This window comes from Capra hircus, chromosome 16, assembly GCF_001704415.2.
Source record: "Capra hircus breed San Clemente chromosome 16, ASM170441v1, whole genome shotgun sequence".
Lineage (NCBI taxonomy): Eukaryota > Metazoa > Chordata > Mammalia > Artiodactyla > Bovidae > Capra > Capra hircus.
Window position 1 is genome coordinate 45083979 of NC_030823.1, and position 17386 is coordinate 45101364.

The following is a 17386-nucleotide window of genomic DNA, read 5'->3' on the forward strand; positions in this document are numbered from 1 at the left end:
CCATTCTAAAGGAGATCAGTCCTAGGTGTTCTTTGGAAGGATTGATGCTAAAGCTGAAACTCCAATACTTTGGCCACCTCATGCGAAGAGCTGACTCATTGGAAAAGACTCTGATGCTGGGAGGGATTAGGGGCAGGAGGAGAAGAGGACGACAGAGGACGAGATGGCTGGATGGCATCACCGACTTGATGGACATGAGTTTGGGTGAACTCCGGGAGTTGGTGATGAACAGGGAGGCCTGGCATGCTGCAGTTCATGGAGTCACAAAGAGTTGGACACGACTGAGCGACTGAACTGAACTGAACTGATGGTGTATAATTACTCCATTATCTGAGTCCCTGAGAATCCATTTAAATAGTCTTGATTTTCAGTCAAACTGTCCTAAATTCTCATTTGGTGTGTAAGTTTCAGACATTGTAAATAAATGTAGAAATCATTTGAGGCTCTGAGTGATGTTATCTTCTTCCAGAAAAAAATCACATTTGGTTCAGTCAAGATCACCTTGATCCAATCCAGGACTCAGAGGATTTGAAGTTCAACATCAGTACTTCTGGAAAATCACTATTCCAGGACATAGGCCTTTGGGACTCAAAGCGTAAGGAGTTTTCCAGGGCCCCTTCCTCCCTGACTTATACCAAATTCTAGTTTTTGTCCCCCACCCTTCAGTTCTATGAGTCTATTACAATCTCTCCTGCTTCCCAGCTTCTCATTTGCTGGCCTTGTCTTGAATCGGAAGACTCTTCCAGGGCAGAAGTACATACAAATCTGGTCTCACATCTATGAGCTTCCTTACTCCCCGGATCTCAGTCCCACAAATCTTCACTGTTCTCGTTACCTCTGTTACCTTCAAACAAATTTTGCTTTAAAATGTGTTCAGCTTTCCTAACTGCAGGAAAGAGGGAGCAACTGCTTAGTCTACCATTAACAAAAAATTTCCCCACTCCCATATTTTCTATTGTTGTGGGTTTATATTTTGTGATTCTTTTCTGTCATCTCACCAGAATTTTGGAAGGAAGAGAAATACATCTTCAATAAGTAACTGCTTAACCAATTACTCATCACTGCTTAACCAAAAATCTCCAGTCACTCATTTTATTGATAGATGTTTTATATATCAAGGATATTAAACCTCTGTCAAATATGTGACAAATACTTCTCCTAGTTTCCCATTTACATTTTAATTTTATCATATCTTTGTTGTTTAGTCATTCAGTTGTGGCCCACTCTTTTGCCGCCCCATGGACTACAGCATGCCAGGATTCCTTGTCCTTTCCTATCTCCCGGAGTTTGCTCAAACTCATATTCATTGAGTTGGTGATGCCCTCCAACCATCTCATTCTCTGTCGCTTCCTTCTGCTTCTGCCCTCAATGTTTCCCAGCATCAGGGTCTTTTCCAATGAGTTGGCTCTTCATATCAGGTGGCCAAAGTATGGGAGATTCAGCTTCAGCATCTTTAGCACATAAAAATGGTGAATTTATATGCAGTACAATTTATCAGTCTTCTCTTTTCTAATTCTGATGTCATGATAAGAACACTGAACACTGTGTAAATAGACTCATATTTTCTTCTAGTGTCTTATCGTTTCTACTTTTTACATTTACTTTTCACTTATTTTGATATAAAGTATCCAATATAAAGTTCAGACATAGTAACTGAACAACAACATGAGACAGACTTTTTTTTTTAAACTGGTAAGCCAACTGTCCCAAGTTCATTTAAATAAACAACCCTCTATTTCCTCCTCTAAAGAGTATCTTAATCTCTTATACATCAAAAAATACTTTTTTGGCATGCATATAATTTTGCAATCTGGCATTCTCCTTGCTATTCTGACTTCCTCTGGTTTCTATAACCCCCCAAGTTCTATTCCTCTTCAACAAGCCCTTCTGAGTCTCCTTTACAAGCTCAATTTCCTTCTCATTTCCCTTATTCAGTCTCATGCTCCAGAGAAGATGAGGGAAATGGCTCATTTCTAGGACCTCTTGCCTCTCATTCTCCCTGCTCTCCTTGGGAGATTTCACCTGTTCTGTCAGCTTTTTCCAGCTCTCTCTTGAGTTCCCAGATCTGTATTCAATCACCTTTAAGATCTCTTCCTAAATGTTCTGCAGGCACTCTCTAAGCTCAACTATACAAATATAATTTCAATACCTCCTCAAACCGATTTTTCTTTCTGCCTTTCCTTATCTACATACCATTATCATTCAAACCAGAATCTCAGTAATTCTCCTCTCTTTCTCCATCACATCTTTGAGGTCATGATGAATCCTACTGATTCCAGCTCTGGTCAGATCCTTCTCTACTGCCACTGCATTAAAACAGGCCTTAATTAGCTCTGGGATGGATTCCTCCCCAATTCCCAACTTCCCTCCAAACCATTCTCTAAACTATCTATCTACAAAATGACTGTGGAAAATGAAAATCTGATCATCCTACTTTTCTGGTTAAAACCTTTCAAGTGATCCTGATTACTTACAAGGTAAAAATGTAAACCCAGAGTGGCAAACAGGGCTTTCTGTGAGCTGGCTATTGCCTACTTCACTAACCTTAAATCATCTAACTCTTCCTTAAACCCTAAGCCAGCCACACCTACCTACTCAAAGAAGTCAAACTGCTGCCTTCTTCCACTCCCTTACTCATGGGGTTCCTTCAGTCTGGAAAGTTTTCTACCTGATTCTCTTTGTCCAGCAAACTCATAATCATCTTCAAAATACAGACTTAGTGTCATATTTTATAAAACATCCACCACTTACATGTCTCCAATTTATCTTATACACACATCACAATTCCATTATATCCCCATCATACCACACTGCAATTACACCATATGTGAGTCTTCCCTATATGACTGGGACCACCTTTTGTGTTCACTCAGTCATGCTCAACTCTGTGACCCTACAGACCACTAGGCTCCTCTGTCCATGGGATTCTCGTGGAGTGGGTGTGATTACCTTCTATTTACTTCTGAATGGCCCAGGCTTACCTCAGGGCATGAGCACACAGTAGGCACTCAAAATGATTACTAAACAAAAAGACTAACAGACATGATGCTTAATTAACTGGTTTATAAAATTTATCAACAATATATTTCTTTATGGAAAACTATAAAGAGTGACATTTGACTCAAACTGTCAGGTCATTAGGTAACGAATCTGTCTCTGAAGTTTTACAAATAGTTTCAGTTCAGTTCAGACGCTCAGTCACGTCTGACTCTTTGGGACCCCATGGACTGCAGCACGCCAGGCCTCCCTGTCATCACCAACTCCTGGAGTTTACTCAAACTCATGTCCATTGAGTCGGTGATGCCATCCAACCATCTCATCCTCTGTCGTCCCCTTCTCCTCCTGCCTTCAATCTTTCCCAGCATCAGGGTCTTTTCAAATGAGTCAGTTCTTCACATCAGGTGGCCAAAGTATTGGAGTTTCAGCTTCAGCATCACTCCTTCCAATGAACATTCAGGACTGCTTTCCTTTAGGATGGACTGGTTGGATCTCTTTACAGTCCAAGGGACCCTCAAGAATCTTCTCAAAAGCATCAATTCTTTGGTGCTCAGCCTTCTTTATGGTCCAACTCTCACATCCATACATGACTACTGGAAAAATCAGTTTTGCCTAGATGGACCTTTGTTGGCAGAATAATGTCTCTGCTTTTTATTAGCTGTCTAGGTTGGTCATAACTTTTCTTCCAAGGAGCAAGTGTCTTTGAATTTCATGGCTGCAGTCACCATCTGCAGTAATTTTGGAGCCCCAAAAAATAAAGTCTGTCACTGTTTCCATTGCTTCCCCATCTACTTGCCATGAAGTGATGGGACCAGATGCCATAATCTTAGTTTTCTGAATGTTGAGCTTTAAGCCTACTTTTTCACTCTCCTCTTTCACTTTCTTCAAGAAGCTCTTTAGTTCTTCTTCACTTTCTGCCATAAGGGTGGTGTCATCTGTGTATCTGAGGTTATTGATATTTCTCCTGGCAATCTTGATTCCAGCTTGTGTTTCTTCCAGTCCAGCGTTTCTCATGATGTACTCTGCATATAAGTTAAATAATCAGGGTGACAATATACAGCCTTGACGTACTCATTTTCCTATTTGGAACGAGTCTGTTGTTCCATGTCTGGCTCTAACTGTTGCTTCCTGACCTGCATACAGATTTCTCAAGAGGCAGGTCAGGTGGTCTGGTATTCCCATCTCTTTCAGAATTTTCCACAGTTTATTGTGATCCACACAGTCAAAGGCTTTGGCATAGTCAAGAAAGCAGAAATAGATGTTTTTCTGGAACTCTCTTGCTTTTTCCATGATCCAGTGGATGCTGGCAATTTGATCTCTGGTTCCTCTGCCTTTTCTAAGTCCAGCTTGAACATCCGGAAGTTCACGGTTCACGTACTGTTGAAGCCTGACTTGGAAAATTTTGAGCATTACTTTGCTAGCGTGTGAGATGAGTGCAATTGTGCGGTAATTTGAGCATTCTTTGGCATTGCCTTTCTTTGGGATTGGAATGAAAACTGACCTTTTCCAGTCCTGTGGCCACAGCTGGGTTTTCCCAATTTCCTGGCATATTGAGTGCAACACTTTCACAGCATCATCTTTTAGGATTTGAAATAGCTCAACTGGAATTCCATCACCTCCACTAGCTTTGTTCGTAGTGATGCTTCCTAAGGCCCACTTCACATTCCAGGATGTCTGGCTCTAGGTGAGTGATGAAACCATCGTGATTATCTGGGTTGTGAAGGTCTTTTTTGTACAGTTCTTCTGTGTATTCCTGCCACCTCTTCTTAATATCTTCTGCTTCCGTTAGGTCCATACTGTTTCTGTCCTTTATTGTGCCCATCTTTGTGCATGACACTGTACAGGAGGCAGGGATCAAGACTATCCCCAAGAAAAAGAAATGCAAAAAGGCAAAATGGTTGTCTGAGGAGGCCTTAAAAATAGCTGTTAGAAAAAGGGAAGTGAAAGGCAAAGGAGAAAAGGAAAGACATACTCATCTGAATGCAGAGTTCCAAAGAATAGCAAGGAGAGATAAGAAAGCCTTCCTCAGAGATCAATGCAAAGAAATAGAGGAAAACAATAGAATGGGAAAGACAAATAGTAGAGAAGGACTCTAAGTAATTCTAACAAGCACTTGTGTTATAAAAATTCAACTCACGTAGAAATCACCTGTTCAAGGGCTCCTGTTAGTTAAGGAGTTAAATCATCTCATTAAAAAAAAAAAAAAAACCTATATATATATATATTTAGTTATACACGAAGAGAAGAAGCTAAAAGTCTATATAACTACAGCAAACATTTTTCTAGTCTGTGCATACAAATGGTATAAGATACTTTGGTTTTGAACTTTCACAAAAACCTTCACAGCCATTTCCTAACTGTGGTACAGCTACAGCCCCAGGCAGGAAAGCTGCATATCTTTATTTGGGCAATTGCTTCCTCATTACAAAGAGAATAAAAGAGCCATAACAAACATTCAAATGAAAAGTGACTCCATGTAAATGGAGAGTAGATAAAGGCAACTTCCAATAAGTGAGATGATGAGAATGTTTTGATTTCTCAGATTATCAAAAAGGATTTGATATGAAAGTTTTACTATATCTGTAAAATGTACTTTTGAGCACAAAGAAATCTTAATTCAAATGTTAAAATCAAATGTATACAGTGAAAAGTGACAGAAATACCCCATTAACCTATTTTCAAAATTCACTCACAGACCTGTCAGGTGACCTGAAGACCTTGTTAGAAACCAGAACACAGGGACTGCCCTCCAGTTCAGAGTGCATGGATACAAACTGACAGGAAGCAGTGACTACTGAAGCTTCCAGATCTCCAGAAGGAGGATTTACACCAGCCATATTAACATCTTCCAGCCATTAAAAAACTAGAAAATGTAGACTACAGCATACTGTGCCCCCATACCTTACAAAGGGCACCGATTTCATTGCCTACCACACTGGATTGTGAATTCATGTCTTCTGTGTGTTTTGCAGAATATGTATTTACAGGCTATACGATACTGAAGAAAACACTGGTAGGAACCCCCTACTCCCACCCATAACAAGGGGAAAATTTTTTTTAACATCCAAAACTCCTTTTCACAACCTCTACTCTCTCCCAAAGGTAACCACTATCCTGACCCTTGCACCAATTATTTCCTGGCTTTTCTTTAGAGTTTTCCACCTGTGGTAGCACTGTTTAAATAACAGCTTTATTGAGACACAGTTCACATACCAAGAGTACTTTCCAGACAGTCAAAAAGCTGTGCAACTCTCACTGTGGCAGTGTTTATCTCCATCAATGTGGATCAGCTGCAATTTCCCAGGATCCCATTCCCTGAGTCTGCCTGAGATTTAAAAGTGAGAATAGAACAAAGTCCACTCTCTGAAGGCCTGTGTGGTTACAGGTGGTGACAGGAACTGTTTCAGTCTGTCTACCCATTTCCCCTGTTTCCTTCTTGGAGACCAGCTTCATTTCCCCAACACCTGCAGCTGGGAAGCAGACCTATGAAAGGAGAGCCCACACAGGCTGCCTGGGCCACCCACCCCAGTGTTTCAGGAAGTGGTTCATGACCCTCCTCTCACCTGCTAATTCCTCCTCTGGGCCCTATTTTTTTCAACTTTTCCAAAGATTATACAGACTACTTCTGTAACAAATAATTCCCTTGTTCCGTAACACTCACAGTAGTTCTGCTTCCCTGACTGAACACTTAATGGGACAGCAACTACTTCCATTTCCCTGAACAAAACGCTTAGTGCTGGCGGTACCCTGACCAAGAGAAGGAGAGGCTGCCAGACCCAGCAACTCAGCTCTTACCATCTTAGTATCTATGACTCACGAAGTTGGGTACACGTGTACCAAGGGCTCTTACAATCACACCTCATCCTTATCCACATACACAGGACACACACACATATATAACATGCATGTAACATTTACTCACATACACAGAACAGTCCCAGCCCACATTTCAAAAATTAAAGAAGTCAACCTGATTAAAGATTAAATTGTAATTCTAATGCAATCTCATAAAAGAGTGAAAAGATACAGGCTAAGCCATTAAGAGGAGAAGGCAATGGCAGCCCACTCCAGTACTCTTGTCTGGAAAATCCCACGGACGGAGGAGCCTGGTGGGCTGCAGTCCATGGGGTCACTAGGAGTTGGATACGACTGAGCAATTTCACTTTCACTTTTCACTTTCATGCATTGGAGAAGGAAATGGCAACCCACTCCAGTATTCTTGCCTGGAGAATCCCAGGGATGGGGTAGCCTGGTGGGCTGCCGTCTATGGGGGTCACACAGAGTCGGACACGACTGAAGTGACTTAGCAGCAGCAGCAGCAAACCATTAAGACTTGGCATCAATTTACAGAAAATCACAAGCAGATAATTCAGCGGTACAGATGAATAATGCAAAAAAAAAATTAAACAGTAAGAAAATAAATGAGTGGGCATGGAGGAAAATGACTATTCTGGTAAAAGTTAGAAAGCAAAGTAAGATTAGTCTTCACTATATATTTGTAAAATATTTTAAAAATCAAACGGAATGTGTTGTCATAGTGAGAGTGAGATTATGCCAGTGTCAGAGAGAAACAGTAAAAGAAATACGGGAATGTGCAATGAGGATGCTCATAACTGCCCTCAGACCAGTAAGATTATCGTCAAGGAAAAGTTATGAGAGACCATCAGTAACCAGTACCTACCCAGACAGCTCCCTCCACGAGGTCTGAGCTAACCTCTTGGTCCTTTTCCCAAATCTTTCCCTGACTAAGGCAACAATATAAGGTTTTCTAACAACTAAAGCTTCTCAGAAACTGATCGTCTTGTAAAGTACAGCGTCTTTACAAAGTGGATGGCCACTGTATCAGAAATGCTCACTGTCACAGTGTCTTGGGACTGGGCGGGGAGTGCAACTGACATCAAAGAACCTTAAGGTATGAAGAGAAAAGAGAGCATCTACCTGGTGGAGATGGTCTATGAGAAGCAAAGAAAAAGTGATCTGTTACAAATGGGTGTTTCATCCCATGAGGCTGGAATAGTCAGGAAAAAAGAATAAAGAAAGCTACAGGGAAAAAAACAGAACAGAAACAGACCACCCCTCCCCCCACCAGACTCTGAATGCCATCCATGGCTTCAGAGTTTTAATCCAGATTCCAAGGTGTCAGCTCCAGTGATCTGTGGTCTAATAACGTAACTGTACATTTAATAAAGCCCACTTGTCTATTACAAATGCTCCCTCCAGATTTCCTTTTGCTTACTTTTAACCACAATTTGTTTAATCACAGTGAAGACGTCTTGTGAAAGCAGTCAACAGAAGATTTAAGGCAGTGATTCCCAACCTGGCTGCACTTTAGAATCTCCCAGGGAGCTTTTAAAACCCCAAGCCTAAGCCCCACCCCCAGAGGCCTCAGTGTAATTGCTCAGAGGTGGGGCCCAGGCCCTGGTATGTTTACAAAACTGCCCAAGTGACACTAAGAGGCAGCCAGGGGAAAGAATCACAGACACAAAGACAAGACTGGGGGTGGGAGCAGGCCCTGGGCTCTCCAAGCTTCCCAGGGAGGGAAGTTTAACCATTTTGCACAGGCCCGCAGAGCACGACCCCCACACACTCACTGTGACACGCCAGAAGCACTATCGCTTATTTCTGAGCACCCTCTGAAGGGGCAGCATCGGCCCATGTGTGAGCCGCTAGCTCAGAGAATGCACGGAGCTCATCTGCGCTAACTCAGTCTCATCCTCAGGCAGCAGCGTCCTGAGCTCCAGGCCTCGTGTGAACACAGCCACAGTCTGACCTTGCCTCCTAACAGCCAAGATCCAAGGGCTGGCTGTGGCAACTGCCTCTGGAGGAGGGCAGAGGCCCAGGCAGGCAGCGACAGTGGGAAATGGGCAGATCAAACGACGAAGGTGGGGAGTCCATGAACTTGGATGAGAAAAGAACTACACCCTTACATCAGTAACCTCCAACTGCAGTACAGTATTTTGTTTAACTGTGAGTACAGGACAACTCAGCAATACAGGCTGAACCTGTTACTTCAACCTCAAGACTTTTTAATCCCAATTACACATGTCATTATGTGAAGTATGATTTGTGTGTATCACTACTTCAAATATATGGCAGTTACAGACCCACTACTAGATCTGTTATTTAAGAACACTTAAGACACACACATAGCACTGTGTCAAAAACTTTTGTTTCATTAAGACTTTTGTAACTATTTCAGTACAACTGGTTTGCTTTAAAACTGCCTGTGAAAAGGTATCCAGGCTTCCTCACTCAAATGCAAAAGGGCCTGAGCAACCCTGAGATGGTGGGGGAGGGGCAGGAGAAGAGCTGCCTTACTGGGTTTGAGGCTACATTTGCTCTTGAGATGAGACAGAAATGAAGGACAAGGAGCACTGTCGAGGCTGGAGATCAGGGGAATGATCCAAAGTTCCATTTCAGATGACGATGTTAGAGGTGCAAGTAAGGCATCAGAGTCAACGTTTGAGGAAAAGCCAGGGCTTAATCTGACAACATACAGACAGCATTTGAGCTATGTCAGGAGATGACACTACTCAGAAAGAGAGTGCCATGTGAAAAGAGATGTTGAGGGAAGAAGCCTAAGGAATGTCACCCCTGAAAGGCTGACTGAGAAATGAAGACCTGACCTCAGGGCTGAGAGGAGGTGGCCAGAGGAACACACAGAACAAGGTGTCATCACAGAGAAGCATCTTGGGGGGGCAACTATGTTGAAAGCTGTTAAGAGGTTGCACAAGATGACGACCATGTCCACTGGGTTTGGCAATTTGTCTGAGGCTGGAAAACATGGACAGTTGCGGGGAGGGGGATAGAGGAAGGCTGGACAAGAACAGGTGAAGAGTAACTGGAAACCAATAAAGTAGAGAAAATACGTGGTTTACTTTCTTGAGAAGCTTTGGTGTTGAAGCTTTTCAATGGGGCTACTGATGGTTTTTCCAGTAGTCATGTATGGATTTGAGAGTTAGACCATAAAGTAGGCTGAGCACTGAACTGATACCTTCAAACTATGGTGTTGGAGAAGACTCTTGGGAGTCCCTTGGACTGCAATAAGATCAAATCCATCAATCCTAAAGGAAATCAACTTTAAACATGCATTGGAGGGACTGATGCAGAGGCTAAAACTCCAATCCTTTGGCCACCTGATGCAAAGAGCCAACTCACTGGAAAAGACCCTGATGCTGGGAAAGATTGAAGGCAGGAAGAAAAGGGGACAATAGATGATGAGATGGTTGGATGGCATCACTGACTCAATGGACATGAGTTTGAGCAAGCTCCGGGAGACGGTGAAGGACAGGGAAGCCTGGCGTGCTGCAGTCCATGGGGTCGCAGAGTCAGACATGACTGAGTGACTGAAAAAAAACTGATGGAGAGGGAGGCTATTTATTTTCTGCTGCAGATGGAGCAAACCCAGAAGACCTCAGCACACAAATCTGAATGATCTGGTAGAAATGGACCAATGATGCAGGAGAAGGCAAAACCACCACTGAACTGAAGTCCCTGAGACAAGAGAGGACCAGTCCAGAGCTCATAGGGACAGACTAGCCTCCGAAAGGAGGAAGGAAGACACCACCCTGGCCTGTGTGGGGTGCTCTGGCCCACCATTGCCTTGCATTTGCTAAACGTGAGTGGATTCAGGGGCTGAGAGGCAGTGGGTGGTGATGGTGAAGGGGTGGTTTAGCATGAAGAAAGCAGTCAGTATGACGCGGTGGTGAAGAGTGAGAATACAAGGAGCTGGAGGTGGATCCTAGAACACGGTAGGCAGGGGACACCACCCACTTGAAGCTGGGGATCAAGAATTTACACTGAGAGAGAAGCCCGCTCCTTCACCTTATTTTTCTCCAGCAACACTGCACTGCTGGGAGAAGGCATAGAGAAGCCAGGGCACGGGGTCCACTCTGGATGGAGATCTGTCCAGCTGGGTGTGACAGAGGAGATGGGCAGGAAAGTGGCAGGTATCTGTTAAGAGCGTGATGATGGGACTTCCCTGGTGGTCCAGCGGTGACGAATCCATCTACCAACATGGGGACGCAGGTTCGATCCCTGGTCTGGGAAGATTCCACATGCCTTGGAGCAACTAAGCCAGTGAGTCACAACTACTGAGCCCACGAGCCTCAACTATTGAAGCCCGTGCACCCTAGAGCCCGTGCTCCACAACAAGAGAAGTCACTGCAACGAGAAGCCCCCATGCCACAACTACACAAAGCTGAACCACAGCAATGAAGACCTAGCATAGCCACACACACACAAAAATTAATCGACTAATTAAAAAAAGGGAAAGCGATGATGTACTATGAACGCTAGAATTTAAGGGGAAGAGGGAGGGAGGGGCTCTCTGAGCAAAGGCACCCGTGGTAACCAGGGATTAGCTCATAAGTGCTGCGATACAATGGGCAGCTGTGGGTAAGGAGCAGCAGGCGGCCACAGTTCCAAGGTAAACTGAGGGTCCGCAGCTCGTCAGAGACCAAGATGTGCAGGAGAGTGTGGACCACACACTCTCGAAGAACCTTGCCTTGCAGAGATGGAGGTATCTGAAGAAAGCAATAATGCGGTTATTTTGAAATAAGCAGCAGAACTCTCCGACTGTTGCCTGCCCTGCGTCAGTGGACAGAACCCTTGTCAGTGGCTGTGGCACAGCCCTCTGCCCACCATGTCAGATGCTCTGTCACCCCACGAGTTCAGTGCCTTGCCTCCGGGAAGAGGTCAGCTTTGAGACGGGGCCTCCAGAAGGCAAGCTCCACAGGGTAGGGATCTATCTTATGCACCCCCATTTTCCCAAGAGCCTAGTGTTCAATAAACACTGTTGAGTATGAATATCATTAAAACCTAATGAAGCAAAGGAAGGACAGAACAGGACTGTGGCTTCCCTGCGTGCCGGACACACTCTCCCCCTGAGGCACTGCGCTGTGGCCTGACCACAGCTGGTCCCCACGGGAGGAAAGGCGGACTTCCACACTGCCTTCAGAAACAGGGGCGACCACTCGTGGGGTGACAGAGCATCTGACATGGTGGGCAGAGGGCTGTGCCACAGCCACTGACAAGGGTTCTGTCCACTGACGCAGGGCAGGCAACAGTCGGAGAGTTCTGCTGCTTATTTCAAAATAACCGCATTATTGCTTTCTTCAGATACCTCCATCTCTGCAAACCACTTCTTGATCTGACTCTGGGTTCTTCGTTCAGGTGACCCACACTCAACGCCTTCCTGAGAGAGGCGTCTCCGCACCTCAGTGCTACATCAGGGCTCCCATTCTGCACATCTACTCTTGAATTCATGCCACAACTTTCTCTCATTCGCAGCAAAATTCCCGGGAGAATCCTTAACACCTGCCATCCCCAAGTCCTTGCCGCATTTGCTTGCAACCCACATTCCACTGGCATCATTCGCCAGGATGACTCGGAGCTTTCTGGTGCCCAAATCCAGGGGTCACAGCTCCATTCCCCGCCTGATTGGACTTCTCAGTCACCTCCTGACTACGTCCTCTGAGGTAGAAAGAACAGAGTCACCCCTCCCCAAAAGAGCCACATTCAAATCACCAGCTCCTGTAAATACAGAAAAATTAAGCTGCCTGTCAGCTGACCTTAAAATAGGGAAGACTCTGGACTGTTGGGGTGGACCCCATGGAACCACAAGAGTCCTTACAACTGGAAGAGGAAGGCAAGAGAGGTTGGAGATGGGGAAAGAGATGTGACGACACAAGTAGGGTCCCAGAGTTTGCAGTGACGGCTCCACACAGGAGATGGGGGCCACAAGACAAGGCATGTGAGCAGCCTCTGCAGGCGGAACAGGCCAGGAAGTCTCCCCTGGAGCCCCCAGAAAGGAACGCAGCCTGCCCACACCTTGATTTCAGCCCAGGGGGACCGCTGTCAGACGTATGACCTGCAGAACTTGAAGATGATAAATCTGTGCTGTTTTAAGCCACTATGTTTGTGGTGCTTTGTTACAGCAGCAAACCGAAAACTGATGCAGTGCTCCTCGAGGCCCACCTTACCCGGTGCACCACTGCTCCCTGGCTCTCCACAGTCCTCCTGGCTGGCTCCTCCTGCTCCACCCAAGGCTTACCTCACCCCTTCTCCATCCATCTTTTGCCCCCGAGTGATCTCACCGCATCTAACAGCTCTCCAATTTATGTCTCCAGACAAGACCTCGCTCAGCCTTCTAGACAACGGCCTACTCGGCACAGCCACTGCAGTGTCTGAGAAACATCCCAAATCGATACAGCCGAAGAGAACTCCTGACATCCTGCCTTCAGCCTCCTTGGTCTCAATTATGAGCACCAACAGCAATGTAGCAGCTGAGGCTGCAAACAAGGAATCCTTCATGACGCCTGCCCCAGCCCCACATCCAATCCCAAGAGTCCTGACACCTCCACCTCCAAAAGTCACCCCACTTTTCTCCTCTTCATTGCTTCCATTGTCTCTCACCAAGATTGCCAATCACTGCAACAGCCTTGGACTGGTCTCCCTGTCAGTCACAGAGCAGCCAGAGGACAGCTCTGCAAATAAAAAAATTCACATTACACCTATCACTTCCTCCAAGTCCACCCTCCAGTGACTTCTGGTTACTCGAAAAATCCCAAGCATTGGTGCCGACAAAGGACCTCAAAATCTAGCCCCTACCTATCCTATTTTCCCAGGTCCACTCTGTTCCAGCCATGTTGTTGTCTATTTTGTTTCTCAAACCAAATGCATTCCTGCCTCGGGGCACTTGCACTTGCTATTCCTTCTGCCTAAAATATTCCCCCATATCCTCAAGCAGTTGTCCTTCATCATTCAGATCTCAGCTCAAATGCTCTAAGGAAGGCCTTCATAATCAACCCACTTCAAGTGCTCACAGCTGAGTATTCTGTTCTATTTCCCCCTGACAACTCTCTGAAATTCTTACATATTTACGTGCTCAGGTATCGTCTTCCCTCCTAAACTATAAGCTCCATGACAACAGGAAACTTGTCTGTCTGGGAACCTCAGCATCCTCAACCAGTGCCTGGCACATATTGGCCCTCAGAAACCTTGCTGAACTCATGAATGAAGATATGAAACACAATGGAATACTAACACACAGTCAACAAACGTGATGCTGTGAACCACTGTCCAAAAGGCCTAAGATGCACACAACATGTTAGGAGAAAAGCCAGACTACAAAACCACCTGTACAGTAAACCCCTGTGAGTTAACAAACAATAAAATATACAGCCACATCGGTAAGGAGTATGTCTACAGAGACATACATCAGAAAGTCCACAGTTTCTTTCTGATGGCAGGCTTTGGGGTGACCTGGGCTTCTTGCTTCCCCTGCTGAACTATGCAGCATGGAGGGTCGGGGGAGGAGTCCAGCCTCCCCAGACTTCCTGGCTCCACAGGAAGAGCTTCTCCATGGAGCACAGTTCTGCTTCCAGCCTCACTCCCACCCCCACTGCACAAGGAGCAGTTTATCTGACACTGGGTGCTTCAGTACCGCCTTCCACGACTCAGGGAACAGCCTTCAGGGGCAGCTCCCGTAGATCTGTTTGGCAACACCAATGACTATCACTAAACGGGATGTCCAACTCAGGGACAACGTGTTAGCAGCACACTTGAGTAGAGACCTAAACAGTATCTGCTGTTGGGATCTTCATGTACTCATTCATTCAAGAAACAGTCACTGAACACCTGATATCGTGCCCCTAAGATAACTCTAAGCTTCCAAGATCCATTCGTGTACAGAACGGGTGAAGACTGCTGTCAACCAGGACCTGACAGCTTACCAGGGGCAGTCAGACAATACGCAATAAGAAGAAGTAAATTATACACTATATTAGATGATGATAAATGCTAATTTCAGAACACTTAGGTCTCACTATCCTCATTTATGAAATAAAAAATATATAATCACCACACAGCAGGTTCTCTGAATTGCTTGAGGAATGGATTGTTAAAAATTACTGGAAAATGCTTAAATATATAAAGTTTTGATTGATAATAATTAAAGCATTTAACAAAAATGATTCTTAAATAAAACAAGTGTTAGGAAGTCTAAATTTTGCTCAACAGCACAAAAATAAAATAAAATTTTAACATGCACATTAACAACTGTCCTCTGATGCCGGGAAAGGGGAGCCTGTCACCACAGTTTAAAGACATGTCAGGAAAAATGGGAAATGACTCCACTCCGACCTCAATTGTACAGATCGTGTTTAATTTCTACATTTTTTAGTGTATCCTTTCTCAGAAATGGGAAGCAGATGGCATTTTTCCCTTTCTTTCGATTCGTTCTAAACTTTTAAAAAGGCACATGTATTTCAGTGTTTCCCCTCCTCCTCTTTCTGGAAAAGCAGCCTTTCCTAAATAAGAACCCCGGGTCCAATGGGAAAGCATCCCTCCTGGCAGCTGCTCTGACAGCTCCAGTCTCCTACACAGAGCACTGAAAGGGTGTGACCTCACGACACTCTGACTTGACCTTCTATGTTGACTTCCCCCGCACCAGAGGGACACTCCCTGACCTCTTTAAAAAAAAAACTATTTCAGCTCAAGATACACACAGAATGGTGGTCTCTCTTTGTGGGCTTGGCTTCTTGGAAAACTCCTGTATTTAATGAGCGATTATGCAAGATCGATATACAAAGTCTATCACTTTCCTATACATCAAAAACGAACAAGTGAAATTTGAAATTTAAAACACAGTATTATTTACATTAGCGTACCCCTCCCCCTCAAAAATGGCATCCCACTCCAGTACTCTTGCCTGGAAAATTCCATGGACTGAGGAGCCTGGCAGGCTGCAATCCATGGGGTCGCAAAGAGTTGGACAAGATTGAGTGACTTCACTTTTCACTTCCCCCCCCCAAAAAAGGGAATTAAGTATAAATCTAACAAAATACTTACAACAGCTGTACGAAGAAAATTCCAAAACTCTGATGAAGAAAATTCCAAAACTCTGATGAATTAAATAAAAAACTAAATAAATGGAAAAGCAGTCCACGTTCACAGATGGGAAGACTCACTGTTATCAAGATGTCAGTTCTTCTCAACTTGATCTCTAAGTTCAACACAATCCTCATCAAAATCCCAGCAACAGACTAATTATAAAGTTTACAAGGAGAGACAAGAGACCTAGAGCAACCAACTCAATACTGAATGAGAACAAAATCAGAGGACCGACACTATCTGACCTCAAAACTTACTATAAAGCTACATAATCAAGAAAGCGTGTCAGGCTTCCCTGGTGGCTCAGTGATACAGAATCCACCTGCCAATGCAGGAGACACAGGTTCAATCCCTGGTCCAGGAGGCTCCCATAAGCTGCGGAACAGCTAAGCCCGTGTGCCACAACTACTGAGCCTGTGCTCTAGAGCCAGGGAGCTGCAGCTACTGAGCCCAAGTGCTGCCACCGCTGGAGCCTGCGCGGCCTAGAGCCCACGCTCCACAACAGGAGAAGCCACCTCAGTGAGAAGCCCTCACACTGCAACCAAGAGCAGCCCCTTCCTGCCACAACGAGAGAAAGCCCACTCAAAGCAATGAAGATCCAGCACTGCCATAAACAATTAATATTATTCAGAGGGGGAGAAAAAAAACAGTGTGGTGCTGTCCAAAGAATGGACAAATAGATCAATGAAACAGAACTGAACTGAAAGCCCAGACACAGACCCACGTAAACATCAACTGATCTTTGACAAAGCAGCACAGGCAACACAGTGGAGCAGAGTCTTTTCGACACTCAGATAGTGCTGAAGCGGGCCACCAGGTACCAGAAAAAGAAAGGATTCAAATACAGGCCTTACATCCTTCACAAAAGCCCAACTCATAATGAATCACAGACCTCAGCATAAAATGCAGAACTATAAAACTCCTATTAGATAACACAAGAACCAGAAGATCTTGAGTATAGCATTACAATGCCAAAGCATTACCATGGAAGAAATAATTGACAAGCCGGACTTAATAAAGGACTGTTAGCTATGGTAAGAAAAACACTGTTAAAACTCAACAATCAGACCCTAGCAGACACCTCATCACAGGAGACATACAAATGGCAAGACTGTATATGAGAGGATACTCCACATAACATGTTACCAAGGAAACGCAGATTAAGATGACAGTGAGCTACCACTGCGCATCTATGAGAATGGTCAAAATCCAGAACACAGACAACAGCAAATGTTGGTCAGGATTCAGAGCAAAAAGAACTTTCTTTCACTGCTGCTAGGGACACAAAACAGTGCAGCCACGTTCGAAGACAGTTTGGCAGCTTCTTACAAAACTAAACATAGTCTTACCATATGATCCAGCAATTGCACTCCTTGGTATTTGCCCAGAGGAGTTGAAAACTTATGTCTATGCAAAATCCTGCACATGAATGTTTACATCAGCTTTATTCAAAACTGCCAAAAACTGGAAGTAGCCAAAACGTCCTTCAGGAGGT

General features: G+C 44.6%; 1 protein-coding gene across 3 annotated transcripts in view; it reads right to left on the reverse strand.

Moving 5' to 3' along the window:
* Nucleotides 1–17386, reverse strand: part of CAMTA1 (calmodulin binding transcription activator 1) — a 979917-nt gene that overhangs the window by 918213 nt on the left and 44318 nt on the right. The gene's annotated exons all lie outside the window — the stretch shown is intronic.